Source organism: Zea mays, chromosome 9 (assembly GCF_902167145.1).
Source record: "Zea mays cultivar B73 chromosome 9, Zm-B73-REFERENCE-NAM-5.0, whole genome shotgun sequence".
NCBI classification, from domain to species: domain Eukaryota; kingdom Viridiplantae; phylum Streptophyta; class Magnoliopsida; order Poales; family Poaceae; genus Zea; species Zea mays.
Genome location: NC_050104.1, coordinates 89,508,077 through 89,529,616, shown reverse-complemented (window position 1 = coordinate 89,529,616; position 21,540 = coordinate 89,508,077).

Here is a 21,540-nt window from a genome sequence, read left to right as displayed (position 1 = left end):
GAAACCTGTCCCGGTACTCACTGACAGACAATGGCCCTTGCTTGAGGGCCAGGAACTCCTCCTTCTTCACTGTCATCAGACCTGCAGGAACATGGTACTGACGAAAGCTACCTCTGAACTCTTCCCAGGTGATGGCGTCAGGGTGGGCATGGGTGGCGAGGTAAGACTCCCACCATGACTGAGATGCTCCTCTCAACAGACGGGGACCATACAGGACTTTCTCCCTGTCATCGCACTGAGCGGTGTGCAACTCCCGCTCCACAGTGCGCAGCCAGTGTTCAGCATCCATGGGGTCAGAAGAATGAGCGAACGTTGGTGGATGACCTCTCATGAATTCAGCACGCTTGTCTCTGGGCATCTGAGGCATCTGAGGCTGAGGTGGGGCCTGCTGCTGTTGCTGCTGCTGCTGCTGAATGGCGGCTAGAGTCTGACCGATGGCTTGAACTGCCTGAGTCTGCATCAGAAACATCTGCTCGATCGACATCGGGGGCGGGGGCAGCAGGTGCTGTTGCTGGGGCACCTCATCCTGCTGAGCGGCTCGCTCCTGCTGAGCACGCCTTCCTCCTCTGCGCCTATTCTCTGACATCTGCAGAATGCAACCACACATCATAACTGATCTAGCAAATCTTGCAGCATAAGAAAAGAGTATAGAATTCTTCAACAACACTGAACAGATGAGCATCTTCACTGATCTCCAACACATACCACACAGCTTCTCAGATAAAGAGGAAAGTGGAATAAAAGGTTTCCCAACTATATAGCTAACTCCATTAACATAATAGGTAAACCAAAATGCAGGGGATACCCACACTCTGGTGACAGCCATTACAAAGATCCAAACCAAACATGGTTCATCATGACAAACATAAATGCACAGGATATAGCAAACTACCCTGTCTAACTAAGACTTAACTAAGAGCGAGACTAACGCTAAGACTGTAGCTTCTACGTATATATTTCGTATTAATTATAAGATCCAACTCTAACGATCTATGGTTCTAGATTTATCTTGGTCTTGCAGTCGGGATTGCCATAAGGCTGGCGTCCACGCCGAGGTGAGCGGTACGGGTGTTGAGTCCCGACGGGAGCGGGGGAACCATCATCCAGGTGATGACGTTCCGCGCGCTCGGTCCGCAGCAAGGCGATCTCAGCACGAGCCCTACTCAGCTCGTCTAATGCATGGTCCAGCTCCGTGTTTAGCACGACGGCTAGGTTGACTGTGCTGCTCAACCTAGGATTGTCCTCACCGACAGGTGAAACAATCACGCCTCCTGTGCTGCCAGATGGACGGCGGGGGTAATACTTCAGGTCAAGACCGTCAGCTACCCCACCGAGAACCGAGCAGTAGTGCGAAAGCGCATGCCGTGCAGCATCTTGCATGGCCGCCTCAGCTGAGTCCCGCTCAGAGATAGAATAGTGCTCTGAGCAGGCCTCTGCACCCTGGAGACTGTTCTCCGGGCGACGCACCAAGCAGGTCGCCTCCCAGCGGTCCGGGTAGACCCCGCGACTATGCTGGTAGACCACACAGTGATACTCGATGGACCAAGTACGCCGGTTAAGTGCCCGACGTAGCAGGGTGTCGAGCGCATCATGGAAGTGACACCCGCGAGCAGCGTCGCGAGTGATGGGTCGAGCAACCCATCCTTCCGGCTCCTGGTCGGCAGAGAAGTCGGCGTCGTGGCTCGAGCTGTCGTCGCCACCTCCGTCATCTGGTCTCCTCCAGCAGCCACTCCAGAAGCTGAGACGCCCAGTGGTGGTGCAGGGGGCGCCTCCAGGGGAAGCACAGGGGAGCAGCTCCTCACAGACTCTATCTCCTGCTGGAGCGAGAAGGAAGAGCCCTGCTGCTGCTGTCGTCGACGTTCCTGCTCCTCATGCAGGCGGTGGTGCAGTCTCTCCAAGTGGCTGGACTGTCTGGCCACGGGACGACGAAGCGGACGCTCAGCAAGACGGGAGGGTAAGAAGGGGATGACGGACTTTTGTGCAGTGTGTCTAAGACGAGCCATCTACAAAAGACACCGCAAGCAAAAGAGGGAGAACAGAATTAATATGACCAGCAAGTAATGTACCATAAATAAATGAAGGATTAGAATAAAACACAATTTTCAGCAAGGTATAATATATAGTAGAACATAGGTTTTGGTCGATATGACCAACTTTTGAAGGGATATCAAAGTCAAGGCAGGGAAAGAGGTCTATAGTCCTTAGAACGACCATTCTACTCTAGGTTAGCGGTCCTACAGTCAGCACGGCTTTGATACCACTTATGTCACACCTGGTTTTAGAAGGCAAACCGAATGCGAACCATGTACGTGCCAGGATCAGTTATTCACGTACACAACAGTTACATAACATGGACATCATCACACAGTGCTCAAATAGTATTAAAAAGGGAAATAATAGTCGATTACATCATACGTCTGAGACGTCCATATAGTCCTTACAATAAATCAAAGTGCGGAAAAGAAACGTAGATAAACGCGGCCTTCACAGGCAGCCGACTGGGGGTTGCCGCTAACCCACGCCTAGAACTCGTCGTAGTCTTGGAACTCCTGAAGGTCTCCTTCCACAGCTTCATCTTCTCCTGAGCAGTGGTTGCAATGCTGACAACCTGGGGATGGGGGGGTTTGGTGTGTAGAGCAAGGGTGAGTACACATCAACATACTCAGCAAGTATCCTGTTTGGCTGTAGTGGACTAGCTTTATGTGGGGATAAGTCAAGCAGTTGCTTTTAGTTGTTCAGATTATTATTTACTAATAGAAAGCCAGGTTTTAGCATTAACCCAAGTTATTAGCCCAATGTACCCTTTCCAAACGGAAAGAATACCACTTACCAGCACCATAGTCATAACTAGAACCATCAGTCTCATTGCCACCTGTAAACCAAAATGTCTCTGATCAAGTACCACTAATCACTAGAGCTCCCTTGGCCGCTCATAACCGCGAGCACGGCTGATATATCAGTTTTCAAACACTCTGCAGAGGTTGTGCACTTTACCCACAAGCCGTGATTCCCTTTCTGCCCGGAGAGAGCTACTCCCCATTGACCACTACCTAGGTGGCCTAGCAGGGCATCACTACGTAGCCTTTACAAAGATTCCCCGGAGCTGTAGCCACCCGTTAGGTTTCCTAAATGCACCGCACTCCTCCCCAAGGGGCGAACCCAAACTTGGCAGAGCGAGCCGCATACACCGAGCCCCATTGACGGCACGACGGCTAAGTGAACTACACCCCGGATCCTCTAATTATTCAGCTAAGGGCATCCCATTCCACCCTCATGGCTGCACTGTTTTCCCGGGCGGTCATCCATAGAACAGGTCCTTACGGAGAGGCACTCGAGAAACCGCTCGAGCCCCCTTGAAGACCACAAGTATAACATCATCATAAGAGAGGGGAAAACAGCGTATCATAGATAATCTCATCATGTTTATTGATTAGAGTTAAGCAATAGCATAAAGCTAAGCAATAATAATCCAACCCAAATAGGTAAACAAGGACATGGATAACAAAGCTAGTCAATCCTTAGGCATAAATGTGTAAAGCGGGAGGTGAATTAAAGAATGAATAGGACAGAGATAGGTCAAGGGACACTTGCCTCCACCAACCGACTGCTGCTCAGGGGCTTCTCCTGCGAGTTCCTCGGGCTATTCAACCGGATCGTTCTCTATGCGATTGCAAGCATACATACATCCATCCATTCAAATTAGGGAACAAACAGTACACCATACAAGAGAACAAATGAAGTAAATATGCATAGAATATCACATACGATAATGAACTTACCATGGTTAGAAAGAAATGGGAAAAGGTCTCGCGAGAGTTAAAGCTTATGCCCGAGACGCACTACGGGTAAACAAATGACTAAACGTCACGTGCTCTAGTTCCAATTGGTTCTAACAAAAGAATTAGCTACATGCACTAATGTAAACGTGACCACTTTTAGTAGATTATCATTGAATGAGATAGATGATTAGCTAAACAAATTAACTAACGTAACCAATTTCCAAATTGAGACTCCTATCTTATTAATATAAACACGTGATTAGCGCACATAGGACACGGGGGTAGACGGGGCGTCTGGGGGTAGACGGGGCACGACGGGTCGTGCCAAGGCACGCGCACTACGCGAACACGCGCGCGAGGCCGCACGCACACGCCACGAACTAGTCGTGCGCACGTCAGGGCCGAGCGCTAGTCGAGCTCAAGCCACGCGCTAAAGGCACGCTGGGCCGAGCTCGAGGCCACGCCGGGGCCGTCACGACGCAAGCAAGGAATGGCAGGGCGAGCGGGCAAGCGCGCCGGGGCAAGCGAGCACGGGCGAGCGAGGACGCGGCCGGACGCGGGGGCGGGCGGAGCTCGCTGGAGCGGGGACGGGCGCGAGCCCGGGGCGGCGCGCCGGCCGAGCGGGGCCGAGCGAGCGCGGGGAGGGCGGCCGGGGGCGGGGCCGAGCGCGGCTCGCCGGGGGCGGCCGGGCACGGGGCGGCGCGAGTCGCCGGGGCGGCCATGGAGCCGGACCGAGCGGGCGCGGGACGAGGCCGGGCGCGGTGGGGCGCGACCGTGGCGGGGCGGGCTCGCCGGAGCGAGGCCGGGGGCGGGGCTCGCCGGAGCGGCCGAGGGCGGGGCGGACGGGCCCGCCGGGGGGCGGCCGAGCCGGGGCCGAGCGGCGCGGGGAGGGCGGGCGCGGCCGGGCGCGGGGCCGGCCCAGGTCGAGGGCGGGGGACGCCGGCGCGGGACGGGGGCGCCGGGGCGGTCGAGCCGAGCGGCCGGGCGGGCGAGGTCAGGGCCGGGGCTGAGCTCGCCGGGCCGGGGCTAGGCGCGACAGGGCGCGGGGAGGGCGCCGGAGGGAGGGGAGGGAGGAGGGAGGGGGAGGGAGGAGGGAGGGCCTCACCGGAGGGGAGGACGGCGGCGGCGGCGCCGGGGAGGGGCAGCGGCGGCGCGGGGGAGGGGCGGTGGCGGCTGCCGCCGAAGCGATACAGTGGGTTGTCCGAAGGCTTGAGCAGGCTGTGGCTTATGCCCATGCGATCGAAGGCATGGAGGAAAATGATATCCGCCTGGCTGCCATTGTCGACTAAGACTTTGTGCAGATCCTAGCCTGCCACGCTGCAGTTGATAACCATGGCGTCGATGTGTGGTGCGCTGCGTAGATTGACGTCTCGGGCGTCGAATGTTAATGGCACATGGGACCACTTTGTCTGCACGACTGGACCGGTGACAGTGACGTGGTTGATGCTGCGGTAATGGTCCCTCTTCTGCCGCTTTGTGTCGAAGCCAGCGCTGGACCCCCCAGTGATCATATGAATGACTCTGCGATACGGCTGATCGTCGAAGTCTTTTTGCTTTGGGGCTTGGGGGTGGTTGGGGTGGTGGACGTTTTGCTGTTGCTGGTGTGGAGGTGGGGGTGGGGGTGGGGGAGGTACGATTTGTACCTCCTGGTGGTGTTGGTATGCGTGGTGCGGTGGATGCGAAGCGGGGCCGTGGTTGTATGGATGAGGGGGTTGCTGATATGTGTGCGCAACAACTCTAGGGTTGTCGGCTGGTTGCGCTCGTGCCATCCTGTCTCTGGTGGCCTTCGTTTCTGGGCAGTCTCTTGTAGGGTGGACGCAGTCTTCGCCGTGGAACAGGCAGTAAAATCTGTGCGGCTGTTGCGCGCGTCCCCGGCCCCGACCACGAGTTCTGTTTCCGTGGCCCTGGGGGGATACTCCTGGCGGCGAGGGGCCTCGCCAGTGGGGTTCTGGTTGGCGATGTTGTGCACCTGCTGCTGATTGCGGCCGTCTCGACCGGAGTCTGCCTGCGAGGGCCTCGTCCACGTGCGGCTGGACTATGGAGTGTCTTTGGGTTTCCTCTGAGACTCGACTTTGCGCTGGTGGAGCTCTTCGGATCTGGCGTATTTTTCAAATAGCTGATACAGCTCCTGGAGGTTCTTGGGCGGATCCCTGATGCAGTGGCTGTAAAGGACGCCGGCCCGAAGGCCACTGATGGCGTAGTGGATGGCGATTTGGTCATCAACCGAAGGCAGTTGTGACTTGAGGGTCAGAAACTTGCGGTAGTACTCCCGCAGAGTCTCTCTTTCCAGCTGCTTGCAGAGTGAAAGTTCAGCCAAGGCGTCGGTGTCTGGGCGGTACCCTTGGAAGTTGAGCAAGAATTTGTCCCAGAGACTTCTCCAGGAGTCGATGGACAATGGGGGCAACCTGGTGTACCAGGTGAGGGCTGGGCCTTCGAGGGCGATGATGAATGACTTGGCCATTGTGGCGTCGTCCCCTCCGGATGATGCGACGGTGACCTGATAACTCATGATATACTGTGCTGGGTCAGTGCTGCCGTTGTACTTGGGATAGGTCCCTGCCCTGAAGTTGGCGGGCCATGGTGACACTTGTAGGTGTGGCGCTAGGGGACTTCGCTCATCAAGGTAGTTGACACCTTGGAATGCCGCAGCGTGTGGGATGGCGTGGCCGCGCTGAGGGATGTACAGGTCTTCGACTTATGCGCGCTGTTGGAGGGGTGGGCCGTGTTGCAGGCCGAGTTGGCCTTCGCGCTGCATGAGCGCGATCTCTTGTTCGAGCTCCTGAGCCTTCTGCTCTTCGTCGCGTATCATCTGTCGCACCTTGGCTTGTGCAGACACACGTTGGCGCTTGGCCTCGAGGATCTCTTTTTCCTTCTGGAGGTTGCGGTTCTTGATGCGCAAGGCGCGCAGCTGTAGCTGCTCTTCTGCTGAAACGCCGATGACTTCGCCGTCCTCGGCGGCGTCCGCGCCCTCCAGTGGAGCGAAGCCTGGGGGAAGTTGCGGTTGTCCTCCAGAGTTGCAGGTGCGGAGACTGCCGTTGGGAGTGGGTTGTTCATTGCGCTGCCTCTTGCTGAGTGCGTCGTCTTCGCAGGCCTCTTAGTGGGTGGTGTCGACAAGGGCCTTGCCCTTTTTCTCGGCCAACAGTGCTGCCTTCGCAGCCTCGTCAGCCTTCGAGCTAGCTCTCTTGGGTGCCATCGCGGGTGGTTTTTTCGTAGCACGAACGGTGGACGCCAAATGTTGGAACTTGCCCTCCTGGGCAAGTTGATCCAACGGGGAAGTGAAAGCAACGTAAACAAGGTTTTAACTCGAAATGGCAATAGCTCTGTTAATCTAGCCTCTCAAGGGCACTCTGCGGGGGTATTTATAGGTGTCTGAGTGCCCAGCGTCAAGGATTAAGGACGCATGTGCCCTCAGGCGCCTAGGTCCTCCCTGGAATATTCCCATTAAAGCAGGGTTACAGACTGTAATAACAGAAAAACGTTTACAAATTAGGCCTGTAATGCGCAGCGACAACGCGGGGCCCGTTATGATGGGCCGGAAAGCACGTGGGCCCTCGTGTTGGGCGACACCGCGGGATGGGGCGACCTTGCCATAGGTCTTCGTCCTTCGGCGTGTCGGATGAAGGGTGGAGTCTGCCAGTCGTCGTCTCTATTGGTGCAGCGAGACTAGCGAAGGCATCGAGCGAAGGGTAGCGTCTTCGCCTTCGCCCCAACACACGTGTCAACTCATCAACACCTCGTGAAGCTTCCCGTGCCCTTGGATTGACCAATGTCGCCGTGGTTAGGCCGGAGCACTCGCCGCCGACGAGTTCACCTGCCTGCGCACGTGGACCGGCCGATTCCGGCCACCATCGCCGTCGAGCCATACCTCGCTGTGACCGCCAGGACCTCCCAAAGCCAACCCCGCCCCTCGCCGGACCTCTCTCGCCGCCGGTAAGCCGCGCCGCCCTTTTCCTTTCCGCGGTTACTGTTTACATAAGGGGAGGGACCTCAGGGAAGAAGAAGAAAAGGCCAGGGGGTTTTGTGCGCTGTCAGTGACTCAGGGGAATAGTGGCGCAGGGGTATAACTGAAGGAATTAGTTTAGAAAGAACCCAGGGTCTTCGATGCAAAGTGGATTTCGAGGAAACCTTTTTAAATATTCTGATTAAATTCAAACAGAATTTGAAAATTCATAACTTCAGTTTAGTTTACCCAAATTGAGTCAAACCAATTTTACCAGATCCTAAATAATGTAAACTACTTAGGAAAAATATAAAACCCTTAAGTGTTACAGAAAACTTTAAAGTTTTGATTTAAATGATTAACTGGTCAAAAGCTAAAAGAAATAAGGAAAAAATAGCTACACTATTAGACTGGGGTTAAGAAAATTTAGAGAAGTACTTAATCACTTCCTAACCTATTTAAAAATAATAAACCCCTTTGCACACCAAGTTAAGGTAGAGTTTACCATTTAAATCATTTTTAGCCTAAAGTTAGAGAAAATATTAAAGGTAGTTTCAAATAAAAACCAGGGAGCACCCACATTTTTGTTAGCTTCCTTATTCAGTGTAGTTCACTAGAAAAATTTATTATACCCTTGTTTAAGTGCAAAAGAAAGGAGATACCTTTTAATTTAGAAAAACAAGGAAACCTTAGAAAAACCCTAGAAAAATAACTCTGAGGAGAAAACACCCCAAACAATAGGATAACTAATGTTTTGTTATTATGAATATAGGAAAAATATAAAATCTGTTGTTTGATATTTTTCAAATAACAAGTTAGTTATAAGCACCTTTTTGGCATAAAACTTTAGAAACTCACAACTAAATATCCAGTAGTCCTTTTTCTGTGATTTTTAGCATAGAGGCCTAATATCATCTATGTATTTGGACAAAAATAAAATTTGGTACAGAAACCTCACTTAAATCATAGCTATAGTGTAAAATGCCCTTTTAAAACTTGTTTTTGTTAATTTTGCACAAGTAATATCTTAATCAGTATCCACCTCAAATTTACAGAACAGACTGCAGTGACAAATAGAAACCCAATGTAATTTTTATGGAATTTTTGGAAAAAGTTAAATCACTATTATAGTTCAAACCCACCCCAAAAGCATAAATAGAAAAAGAAAAAGAAAATTAATATTGGAGACTAATGTTACCCTAACCAAACCAGCAAAACCCCTTTGAGTGCCTACTAAAGCATTTAAGGGGCATTCCAAGTCTCAATCCATTATGCTTAGGCAAGAAACTCAAACCTAAATTGATAAACCTAAAACCCTAAGAGCCTCTTATAACAAGAAAACCCTAAATGATTAACTAACTTAGTTTTTCTGCACTAAGGAATAATTGCTATTAAATTCTACATATCATAGCATGCATATATCTTATTCATTGCATTCGATAGATTCCAACCTCGCGGACGGAGAGTACATCCTCGTGCCAGAGCAAGGAGTTGCTCAGGAGGTAGCCCCGGATCCAGCACCAGAGCCTGCCCCAGAGGATCTGTGTAACACCCCTGGTGTTACGATAACTAAAACCTTGTCATGTCATCATCTGCACTTGCATTAACTGCTTGATACACCTAGAATGCATTCACTAGGTCAAAAATTTTCAATGAATGTGGTGTTGTGTATAAGAGTATAGGGCTTAGATTAAGAACTTTGCTTAAGACATGGGAAGAGAAGTCGTCTCTTGAGCAAGTAGTAAGCTGGCTTAGAATTTAAAGTATTAAAGGCAAGTCCTAGAGTCTATAGCAACCTTGTTTTCAAAGTTAGATCAAGTGGAAGAAATACTTGGGCCGAAGGATTGACTTCAAAACCCTAAGTGAGATTTGAAAACCTTCCTTGTGATTTGTGGATAAGCAAAGCAACTCCTAAACCAAGGACACTTTGGACATGAGTTTCATGTACTAGAGTTGGATTGAGATTAAGGAGTCACTTGTCTTTTAGGAGTATGAATTGAGTTGGTAAATCACTGTGGTATCCTGGCCCTGGGATGGGATGTCCTAGCCCAAGGCTTAATAGAATTAATAGTGTAATCATACCAACAAGGTGCATCTTCTTTTTCGGAAGCCTATCTCGAAAGAACCTCCAAGTTAAGCGTGCTTGGCTTGGAGCAATTTGGGATGGGTGACCGACCGGGAAGTTTTCTCGGGTGCGCATGAGTGAGGACAAAGTGCGCACAAAAGACTTGTGTTGGTCTGTGGGGACAATATATGATCCTAGAGAGCTGCCAGGAGTAAGTACCGCCGGTCCAGGGATTGGACGGGGTGTTACAAGTGGTATCAGAACCGACCCTCGCGGTTTCATGGGCGTGTGTGGGCTAGGGGGTTCGGGTATATGGCGCATGGCGCATGTGGGCCTGGAGTGGTCACATGGCATGGCATATGACGACACTAGACATACAGACGTGGCCAAGAGGGGAGGTTCCTGGATTGGGGTTGACCGACGAGGACGTCGGTCTTCTAAGGGGGGTGGATTGTGGTATCCTGGCCCTGGGATGGGATGTCCTAGCCCAAGGCTTAATAGAATTAATAGTGTAATCATACCAACAAGGTGCATCTTCTTTTTCGGAAGCCTATCTCGAAAGAACCTCCAAGTTAAGCGTGCTTGGCTTGGAGCAATTTGGGATGGGTGACCGACCGGGAAGTTTTCTCGGGTGCGCATGAGTGAGGACAAAGTGCGCACAAAAGACTTGTGTTGGTCTGTGGGGACAATATATGATCCTAGAGAGCTGCCAGGAGTAAGTACCGCCGGTCCAGGGATTGGACGGGGTGTTACAATCACTAGATGAGAAGAAGTCACATTTGAAACCCTAAACTAGCCCAAAAGTGGAATTCAAAATCTAGAAAGAATTTGACAAAAGTCCATATATCAAAGTTGTAGAGCTTGGAAAAGTGGATATATTTCTTATTTGGAGATTCCTAAGTTGTGTGAAAGAATTTGGAGTTAAGTACAAAAATTCAGTTTTGGGTTCATTTTGGAATTGCTGAAAATAATATAAACTAGACAACTTTGGACCCTTGTAACTTCTGATCTAAAACCATTTTGAAGATAATCATTATAACAAAGTCATAGAGCTACATGAGAAGTATAAGTTTGGTTAAGTCATCTAGCCCTAACACTCTATGGAACTTGGAGAAAAACTAGTCCAAAGTAGAGCTGTCAGAAATTGTAGATTTCAGACTTAGTGAAATTCAGATTCTGAATTTCAGCAATTGGAGCAAACTTTGGGCTATTGTAGTTTGGAATCCAAGAGGTTTTGGTTAATGGTTACTATATCAAACTTGTAGAGGAACTATAGGAGTATAAACTTTATTAAGCAACTTGCCCCTATAAACATTTGGAACCCAGGAAAAAGAGTGGTTCTAAGTGGTGCTGCTGTATTTCTGAATTTTCAGATTGGAAACAGTAACTGAAACTGAATTTCAGTGTTTTGATAGCAGTTTTGAAGCCTATTTGTGGCTGTTCTATAATGTTTTGTGCTATGGTATTTATAGAGAAGTTGAAGCCCATATGATGGTGAACAAGTTTCTTTAAGTGACTTTGGCTTGTTCCCACATAAAAAGTGGATAAAAATGCCCCCAAAGATCAGCTGCTAGGCATTCCTGTAACTGAATTTGGTTCAGTTCTGAAATCTGAAATTTGTTGTATGGTGCCAAGTTTGGAGCCCTTTTGTGGTTGTTCTATAAGGTTTTGGACTGAGGTTTATATAGAGGAATTGAAGATCATATGTTGGGGAACAACTTTCTTCAAGTGTGTTTGGAATGATCCTATACAAAAAGTGGAGAAAAACTTTGCCAAAGTTGGATTATCAGGTTGTTGGTGACTTAGTTTATTCAGAACTGAAAGTCTGAAATCAATATTTTTAGTGCAGTTTTGGAGCTGTGTAGTGTCTGTTCTAGGTGGTTTTAAACCGAAATTTCTGTAGAAAGTTTGAAGAACATGTCTCTTGAAGTGAGTGGGCCTAGTACTGTACAAGGTTGTGAGTAAAATTGCTCCCAAACTTGCCCTGTCAGAATTAGTGTATGCTGTTTCAGATCTCTGAAACTGAGTTTTTAGTGTTTTTCTTTAGATTTTGGAGCTTGTTTGTGATTGATCCAAGGGGTTTAAGCCTAAGGTCCCTGCGGAGAAGTGGTAGAGAGTCATTTGGTCGACAAGTTTTGTTAAACTTGCTCCCCCTGTTGCTATGGAAAACTGAGAGTTTGCAGGGGGTCAACTGGGAGGTGTGCAGATAAAACAATAGGCTGATGCAGTTGAGTTCAGTGTGGTATATGGAATCTGAAGAAGATCTGTTGCTTTTTGCTAGTGCCACTCGAGTATGGGATGGAGATAAGATTGAGATACATCACTAAAAGTCTAGAGACCACTCCCCACTAAAATATCCAAGGATTTTGGACTGTTTTGGAGCAGTGAGCTATGGACAGCAGAATCCCTATTGATTTTGTTTGCTGCCTGCAGTAATGGACAAAACTGATATTTAGGATTAAGATAAGGATGAACTGGACAGCAAATTTAGTGGCCTCATCCCTGTACGAAATATCAAGTGTTAGACCTGTTTGAGCCTATCCTCAAGTGGGATATTTGTGGGTTCCTAGCTGCCCTCTCTTATCCGCAGTAGGAGACAAAAATTGATATTTTGACCATATAAGATGGACCAAGTTCTGTGTCTTTGTCTGTGCTATGAATCTGCATGATAGTAGTGCATGGGAGCCACGTCTTTGAGTCCATGTTGTGCTGGCACACTGGAAAACACATCCCCTCTGCATGTTTGCCAAGTTCAGAGAACACCTATCCCATTTCAGGTATTTAAAGGGCAGGGAGCAGTGGAAATCTCCTCTCTACCTCGAGCTCTACTCGCATACCACTGCATGGGTGTTGGGGTTCTTGTATCCCTGCTAGTGATGACCCTCTCCCACAGCCACCAAGTCTGCTCTGTCCAGAGAATCAAGTGCCAGTGGTGACCATGCTCACAATTCTTTACCCCACCATAGCCAGAACATTCTAGGGAGTTGCTGGCCTATATGAAGCTTGTTCCATAATCATCTCAGGTCAGTGAAGCTCACACCAATTACTACTTGAACTCTACCACTATTAGTTGCCTGGAACTAGGTGTGAAATTTGGTGTAAAATAGGGTTGTCAGATTTCAGACTTAGTGCAAATTCAGAGTCTGAATTTGTATGTTTTGGGTGCAGCTTTGGAGCTCTTTGCTGCTCTATCCATAGAGCTATAGCTTATGGCCACTATAACAAAGTTATAAATCTATTCTAGGAGTACAAGTTTGATTGAGTGATCTGGCCTAAAAACTATACAGAACTGATTGTAAAGCTTGCTCAAAACTGGGCCATCAACTTCTGGGTTTCAGACTTAGCTAATTGGCTAATTCTGAATTTTAGTAAACTTTAGCCATGTTTGGACCTTTGTAGTGGCTAACCTGTAGGGAATTAAATTAGGTCTCTTATAGCAAAGCAATAGAACTATAGTAGAAGACCAGGTTTGGTTAAAGGCCATACCCTAGAAGCTATTTGGAATTGGAAAAAAAGGTTGGCTAAAGTTGGACCGTCAGACTGTACATAACTGAATTTTGTTATTCAGTTCTGAAAACTGAATTACAGCAGGATGCCTAGTTTGGAACTCATTTGTGACTGATTCATGGGGCTTTGGATTAAAGTTTCCATAGCAAATCTGGAGACCATAGTAAAGAGACTAAGTTTTGTAAAGTGAGGTGGACTTGGTTCCACATAAATTTGGAAATAAAAGTGGCCAAAAGGTGGACTGTCAGGTGTTAGGATTCAGACTTAGAATAATATTTAAGTCTGAATTTGTGTGTTTATTCAGTTTTGGGTCCTTGTGGTAATTAATCCAAGAAGAATTGGGGTAAGAATGCTATAGCAAAATCAAAGACCATGTAAAGGAGAGAAAGTCTCATGCAAAGTGTTGACTTGCTACTTTGTAGAATTTGGAGAAAAAGGAGTGACAAAACCCTCTGTCAGACCTAGTAATGTGCTGTTTCAGATTGGGAAAATGGATTTTCCGTGTGTTTGCTCAAATTTAATGCACCATTAGAGAGGTGTAAGTCTTGCGATGCTTCTTAGTATTTTTCTTTTCAAGTTGCATAAGCATAAACATCCATGATCATGTCATTTCATATAGAACTCCTACCAGAAAGAGTGAAGATTCAAGATGAAGCGTTGACTGAAGAGGAGGCTACTCCAGTGTCTGCTCATCAAGTGGATGGAGCTAACTAACTGATGATTGGGTAGAAGGATCTAGGCCTCTTCACTACAATAAGGCAAGCCCCGGTGCATGCAACCCCTTCCTTGTGTTTTTAAATACTTTTCGCACACTTAAGTCTAGTGAAATGTGCATTAGGTTTATAGGAGTTGCTTGAAACCCTTTGATGCATTGCCTTCCTTGATATCCATACTTTTATAGATACTTCTGGTGAAGTATCAAAATTTGATTTACAAAAATGCTTAGCCCTGCTTAGATCTTGTGGATAGAGGTTGTCTTTTACAATACTGCCTAGCTCAGGGGTTATACTGAGGAAAGATGGCTTCTACATGCAAGAATACTTTCATTGAGAGCGTGGTGGGATCTTACTGCAAAGCTCCCTGTGATGCTCTTTTCATCCTAAGGAACAGAAACAATCCTAAGGATGGAAGTACTTAAATCGAGACTTGGGTTAGGAACAGGTGATGTTCTACCCAGGTTGATTAAGGATTGGATGCGTATGTAGGCCTGCTAGCGCAAGGACTATCTTAGCTAGCCGCATACCCTGGAAATGGGACAGGGTAAGCTTTGCCTCGGGCAGACTAAGGCCAGAATAAGATAACACGAAATGGGTGTGGAGCGGTGGCGGGAGTAGCGTGTACCCTCCGTGGCAAGAGGCTAGACGGTGGTGTATCTGTGCTCTCGGTTTGCGTGAACCTGATCTGGTCTTAAGAACCCTGGGGTCGAGTTGACATATGCAAGGATTAAGTGCTACATATGTCGTGTGGTTAGAGATCCTCAGCTGAGTAAATCGATTCGGATCGCCGTTATATCCCCGGAGAGTGGAGACTTGATCACTGACCTACAACCTAAGTCAGGATGTGAACTTCATGAATAAAAATGATGTTGTATTGATGAGATGATGAAATTAGACTAGAGACAAACAGAGTCTATTAATATTTAATCTGGCATTAAAATGTTGAAAGTAAGGACTCACTTTAGTAAGCTATTTCTGCAAAAGTATCTAAGTTGATTCTTGCTAAAGCCTCTCCTTGATTCCTATTTATCCAGCATACCCTTGAGAGTCTTTTCCTTAGTCGGGTAAGACTTGCTGAGTAATTCCATACTCAGGGTTTTATTCCCTGTTGTTTTTCAGGTCATAGCTTTGTGCTGCTGATGATGGTGTTAAGTGCCGGTGGGCTCGGCCTTCTTATAAGTCTAAGTAACCCTTCTATACTTCTTATTGAGGATGGTCTCTTAAGCTAGCATATATTTCAAACTTATACTTTTGTAATCATTCCGATAAAATAATGTAAAATTTTTGTAACTTGTAAAATTTGGTAATAAGATTTCCGCTGCAAAAATATTGGTGTGTGTGATTTGTATTACTTAATCACGCGGTTCTGGTTGTAAGTGGTTTATCCGATGTCCTTGGGGCAATCGGACGGATCCTGTTAAGTTATCTGGTGCACATGCATGGCCGTCTGAGGTCTTTGGGACAAGGACAAGTGCATGTGGGCCCGATACCTTGGGAGGTTCTGCCACAATCTGCCTGCCCCAGCTTTGGAAGGCAAGCCCCGGTTTTATGCATAACCGTTTATATATGCTATTTTACTACACTTAATGTTTGTAGGTTTGTACTGTGCACTTAAGGGTAGGAGTTGACTGAAACCCTAGTTGCATGAACCCAGGATTCCTTTGAGATGGATACTAGTATGCTAGGTCGAGTAGTTGCTTTACTAATTAGGGATCTCGGTATAAGTCGAGTGATTTTTCTAGCACTCGCGCGAGGTCAGGAATTGGTTGTATCCACTTTCATAGTATAATGATGTTGGTCTGTGGAAAACAATCCATGAGGATTGGTTGTCTACGAGGTGGAAATTGGACTAAGGATTATGGTTTAGTACCGTGTGTCAAGCGTTTGAACGTACTAAACATATGCCGAGAAATATGGTAAATCGGTAAGCCTAGTACCTGATTGAACCTGGCAGCAGATTGCCCTCCTCACGCGACCTGAGACGTGGTCTCCCATTCCGGTTATGGTGGGTACAAGTGCGGTCACTGCACGACGGCAGTCGGGGTCAGTGAGGCATTGTACGCCAAGGCGGTGAGCCCCTCTCTGCTGACGGGGAATCGATGGGGACGGTTGATGTGTGTGGGGACGGAGTGCCTTGCCACGTCGTGTGTTTAGGTTTACCTTGCAAGGTTTAAAAACTCGATTCGAATCGTCTGCTTCTCGCAGCTAATGAGACTGCTTGATCCATGCTGCTACATTGAGTAACAAGTGGAAATGTGATGACTTAGCAAAAGTTGTTGATTGCTAAATGTTTGATACCATGTATGATTAGATAGGTATACATTCAGTCTTAAGAGAGTCACACTAAAACTTGGTAAAGCTAAAACTTGATTTATAGACTCAGCTAGTGCTTTTGGCAACCAAACCTCTCAGCCAAACAGCTGCATGTCTAGAGGTAGAGGAGTAGACTCCTCATACCGGGTAAGTCTAGCTAAGTATTAGTATACTCAGCCTTGCTTGTGGCATAATTTTACAGGTTCTCTGGAGGACATGGTTGCTGGAGTGACTTGGCCGTCCATCTTGCCACCAGGTTGGACAGTCGAGTGGGACCCTACCTCGGCTGAGGAGGAGCATGAGGAGTGATGGGACAGGCTTCCCCATCTCTCTGTTTATTTATCGTTAGTTTTATTCCGCTGCATTTTGAACAATGATGACTACTTTTGCTAAAACTCTGATGATGATGTAATAAGTTTAATACTCCTTAATGTATGGTTTTATGCTTTATTGTATTTGCTCTGTGACTCACCATCGAGTGAGAATGTGGTACTTGATCCTGTCAGTGGCCTCGTCGGACTAGATCCGAGGGATTGACGGGTTATTCCCATTTAAGTGTGGTCTAGCCTCTAAGGCGGGACTTAGGCACTTAAGTTGGAATAATTCGGGCAGTTCCACCACATTTTATTGCCTCTTGAAGAAAATCCATGTAACCTTGCCATCCAGAGCGCAATGAATAACCAATGTTAATCTGTTAGTTCCAATTTTTGAATTAGTTTCATTACTATGTAGATCCTTTTTCCAGTTTCATCGCCTATGTCTACTTCTGGATTAAAAGAAGTGGGATATGGAGACTTGAAAGGGCATACAATGACACTAATTTAAAGCAACCGAGTTCATTTCTTCAGCTCATGTTGTTCATTTTAAACTAAACCAGTGTGAATTCCCTTGACAGGGAAATAGCGCCTTCAAAAGAAGACAGTGGATCAAAGCAATTGAGTTTTACTCAGAGGCCATCAATTTGAGTGACACAAATGCAACATATTGCTGCAACAGAGCAGCAGCTTATCTGGAACTGAGCCGATATACTTTATACCAGCCATATTTATCTGCTCAAAGTTTTTCTGAAGTTAGTACACTAAATATGTTGACTGATCATGCTTGTTGTTGTCTGAAAGTGCATTCTTGTTGTTGTCTGAAACAACCATTCTTGTTGCTGTCTGATCATGCTGTTCCAATTATCCAAGGCCTGCATATAACTCATCTAACGTTTCCTTTATGTCACCACCTATCAGATACCACAAAGACTTAAAAAACTTCACTGTAAATCCATCATGACAAGGAGCAGTGTTACTCTTCATGCATTTTACTTTTTTCCTTTTGAAACAAAGTTTCCAAATATTTTTTAAGCTACTTTGGTTCTCATTTCAGTTAGCAGACATCAAGGTTTGGTACAAAAGCTGATTGATAGATTACTTCTGTTGAATTGCGAACCTACTAAAATGCACCACATATGATAATCAAACTGATTTCCTTATGGTACCCTGACAAAAAGCGTGCTAATTTTTAGAAAATAAATGTTAACATGTTAACTGGTCTGATAGATCTAGGATGATTTTAGGTGAAAGGAACTAATCAAAACACCAAGAGAAATAAATAAGTGGATGGCAGCTCTTGTTTTAATCTTGTAACCATGCTTTTGCTAGACTCAACTATTTTTGATTAGGTGTGTTCCTTGGAAAAAAACAAGCTTGTATCATTACGCTTTGCTTGAAGAAATTATGTGATTCCATTTTTTCCCTTTACATGTTTGCACCCAGCCAACTTAGAACTCTTTAAATATTAGGTTCCTTTAAACGGATGTCTAGGCAATTTAAATGGATTAATACAAGATTTTAGCATGAGGAGATCCAAGTGCAAGCTAATGCAAGACCCATAGACCCTTTGGACAATATTCCGACTATTTCTAGCTCAATTCATGATTGTATGGCCAGAGTGGACCATATGCTAATCAATACTGGTTGAAATGTTACAAAAGCCCACTCTGAGGGATCTAGCCTAAGGGAACTGATTAAGCCTGGGTGGTAAACATCCGAACTGCGATTGATACTGGATTTGGAGTGAGTCTGAGGTGGCTGAAAGATCAGTGTGCTTTGATAACTAAAAGTGATGGCTCAAATGAGATGATAATGCACACATATAGGGTCTCTTTTGCACAGCTCCAGCTCAAAGAATATTTGGAGCTGGTCATTCCTAGCTCCGGAAAATCTTGGAGTTGGAGCTAAGGACATGCTAAAGGTTTAAATTAAACAATATTGTATTATTTTGGATTAAACACATATGTCTAATACTTCTATTTTATCCTAAAAACCTGTCACACCCGGATTTCAGGGCACCAAGACCCGGGCGCGAACAAAAACACCAGGTGTGCTGGGACCAAGTCTCACACATATGATGCATAGTGGCACAGGATTGAATGTCACATCTTTACTATATAACAGGAGTTCTATACAAAATAATTAAATAATTACATCATATGAGGAAACGATCCAGCAACCCAAAGTTGACTGGGAGACGACGGCCTAGATCTCTCACGAACTCATCGCAGCATCCTTCATGCGCCTCATCCTGCGGTACCTGCTCTTGACCTGTGGGGGGGTGTGAGACAGCAAGAGTGAGCTAACATACGTTCATCGCTCAACAAGTTGTGGGGAATAATGTGCATGAACTCGCCAAAGGTGGGAGCTCACGTGAAGTGTAAGGCTTACCAAAGAGGATGGTTGAAGCTGAGCATTGCTTTTAATGTTGGTCAAAATTTTATTAGCAATTACTAAGTATAAGTAAATACCAACCCAATTAAGTAGTAGAACAAAAGTAACAACCTCACCTGCGATGCAATGCATATGACAAATTGAGTTTAGGTTCCATAATTTAATCATGTGAGTGTCCGAGCTGCTCATGACCGTGAGCACGGCTAGTATACCAGTTTTACACTCTGCAGAGGTTGCGCATCTTTACCCACAAGTCATGTTACCCATCTGCCAAGGGATCGCGACTTCCCATACACCTCTACCGAGGAGGCGAGGCAGGGTAACACTACGAGGCCTTTACAAAGTTCCACTAGCTTCAGAAAACCCGCTACAGTTTATAGGAAGCTCCAATGCAGGAATCCCTTGCAGGACCGCCATCGCAGCAAAATCCTCCCGAGGGCCTCCCTACACTGACCACTCCCCTACTGCCCTTGCCCCTTTCGGGTAAGGTAGTCTTCCACTAGCTTTCCTAATTAATCGGCCAAGGGCGTCCCATTAAACCCTTGTGGTAGCACTGTTTTCCCGGGTGGTTCTCCATGTTCCAATTAACATAATGATCTTATCATGAACAGTAAATAGCAATTGATAACAAAAGTATGAATAATATGTATCTCAATGCCCAAATCCACATATAGCACTAGCAAGTACTACCCAGAAAGTTTAGTGGTAAACAAGGCATAAAGATAGACAAACTAGGGTAACCTATTAGGTCCCATCAAATTAACCTATGCAGATCATTATGATTAATTAGAACATGAGTGGGTAAAAGAAGTGATCAAGGGCACAACTTGCCTGGGACTTGAGATTCCAGGTACCAGGATGATCTTCAGGTGACACGTGACCTCACGCTAGTCGTAGCAATATAAACAAGCAGTGTATAGGCAAAATTATCATCACACCAAACATGTAAGCAAAATACATAATAATAATCTACTCATTAAAATAAGATTCTAGGAACAGAAATCATTAATTTTGGAGTTACGGATTCTAAGTTATGAATTTCTGAAGTTAATAAGCATCTAGAATAGATTAATCCAAATGAATAATTTTAATTTAAGTTTTATGGTTAAACAATGTTACTAGTTGATAGACAATGTTAATACAAAATTATTGCAACTGGAATTACTCAATTTGGAGTTAAAATGAATTAACTATGAATTTCACAAGTTTCTAGCATTTATTTTCACATTAAAAATCATTTTCTATTTATTTTTACTGGGTTTCCTAATTCTCTGGACTGGGCCTCAAATTCATAAAAGGCCAGGGGGCTCGGAGTAAAATTCTGTAGACACAGCGAACAGCCTACATGGACTGCGGGTTGAATCGCTAAAAGTCCGAGGGCTCTTTAGCAAAATACTACGGTCGAAGGGGTACGATGGATTCTGAGCCGCCCAGATCTGATCCAAGCGTCAGGATTAAATCTCCATTCCACGAATCGGTATGTGCTCCCATCCGCGAGGAGAGATCGCCCTAGCCCTCGGATCGACCAGCGACGGCCCGATTGTAATAACACGAAACGGTGAATGTAATCTAATCTTGGCCCTTCATCAAAGGACCAACGACGAGGAGCCATCTTCTACCTCCGTCAACCAATAAGTGACAGCGCGTGCACCAGGGGATGTGAACCCGACGAGCGCCAGATTCACAGCCCGAGATCTTTGTTTGGAGCACGGACGTGACTTGCGCAACACAGAGTTGATGACAAGTACCAGGTCGCGACCATACCGGCGTTTAGAAGCGTGGGCAGGGTTGCCCCACCGGAGGAGCAGTGTGACGGTGCCACCATGGTTGCCAAAGGTGATGCGCCGGCCCTTCGACACCGGCGTCGTACGAGGAAGCGCCATGGTTTCGGAGGACGAGGAGGTGGCGGCGCTCGGGATTATCAGTCCGAGTGGTTGCAGAGCGGGCTGGCGGGGTTGGCGAACTGGAGCGCGCTGGATCGCTTGAAGACGCACGACGCCAACTCTCTCTGTCTCTTTTCTCTGTTTGCCGCCCCGGCGCGAGTGTTCTTCTGGTTGCTCAACGGGGAGAGGCCCGGGCTATATAGCCACCAGGCGGAGTCAAATCCCAACAGCCCCGCGAAAATAGCCCTAATCCCCAGCCGATTTCCCCCAGGTCGTTTCCGGGTTCTGCTCGATTTTCTACCGATTCTGCGGACTCCGTTTTGGCTGCAGCCCTGGCTTCGTTTGGTTACCGTGGAGGGGAAAGAGCTGACGCTCTGGTCCCACCCACCAGTGGCTAGCGAGCATGCGTTTGTTTGAGCAAAGGTGCAGGCGGCATGGGCCCATGTGGCGGTGACCAAGTGAGTGTAAGGGAGTGTTTGGCCGAGCGGGCTGATGCGCGGACCCCGCGAATGGCTGACCTGCGGGCCATACCTGTCGGCACGCTGGCCGGTTGGGTGCTCACATAAGTGGGCCAACATGCTAGGGTTTCGTGGGCTGCGCGGGAGGGATGTGAGGCCAAGTGGGCC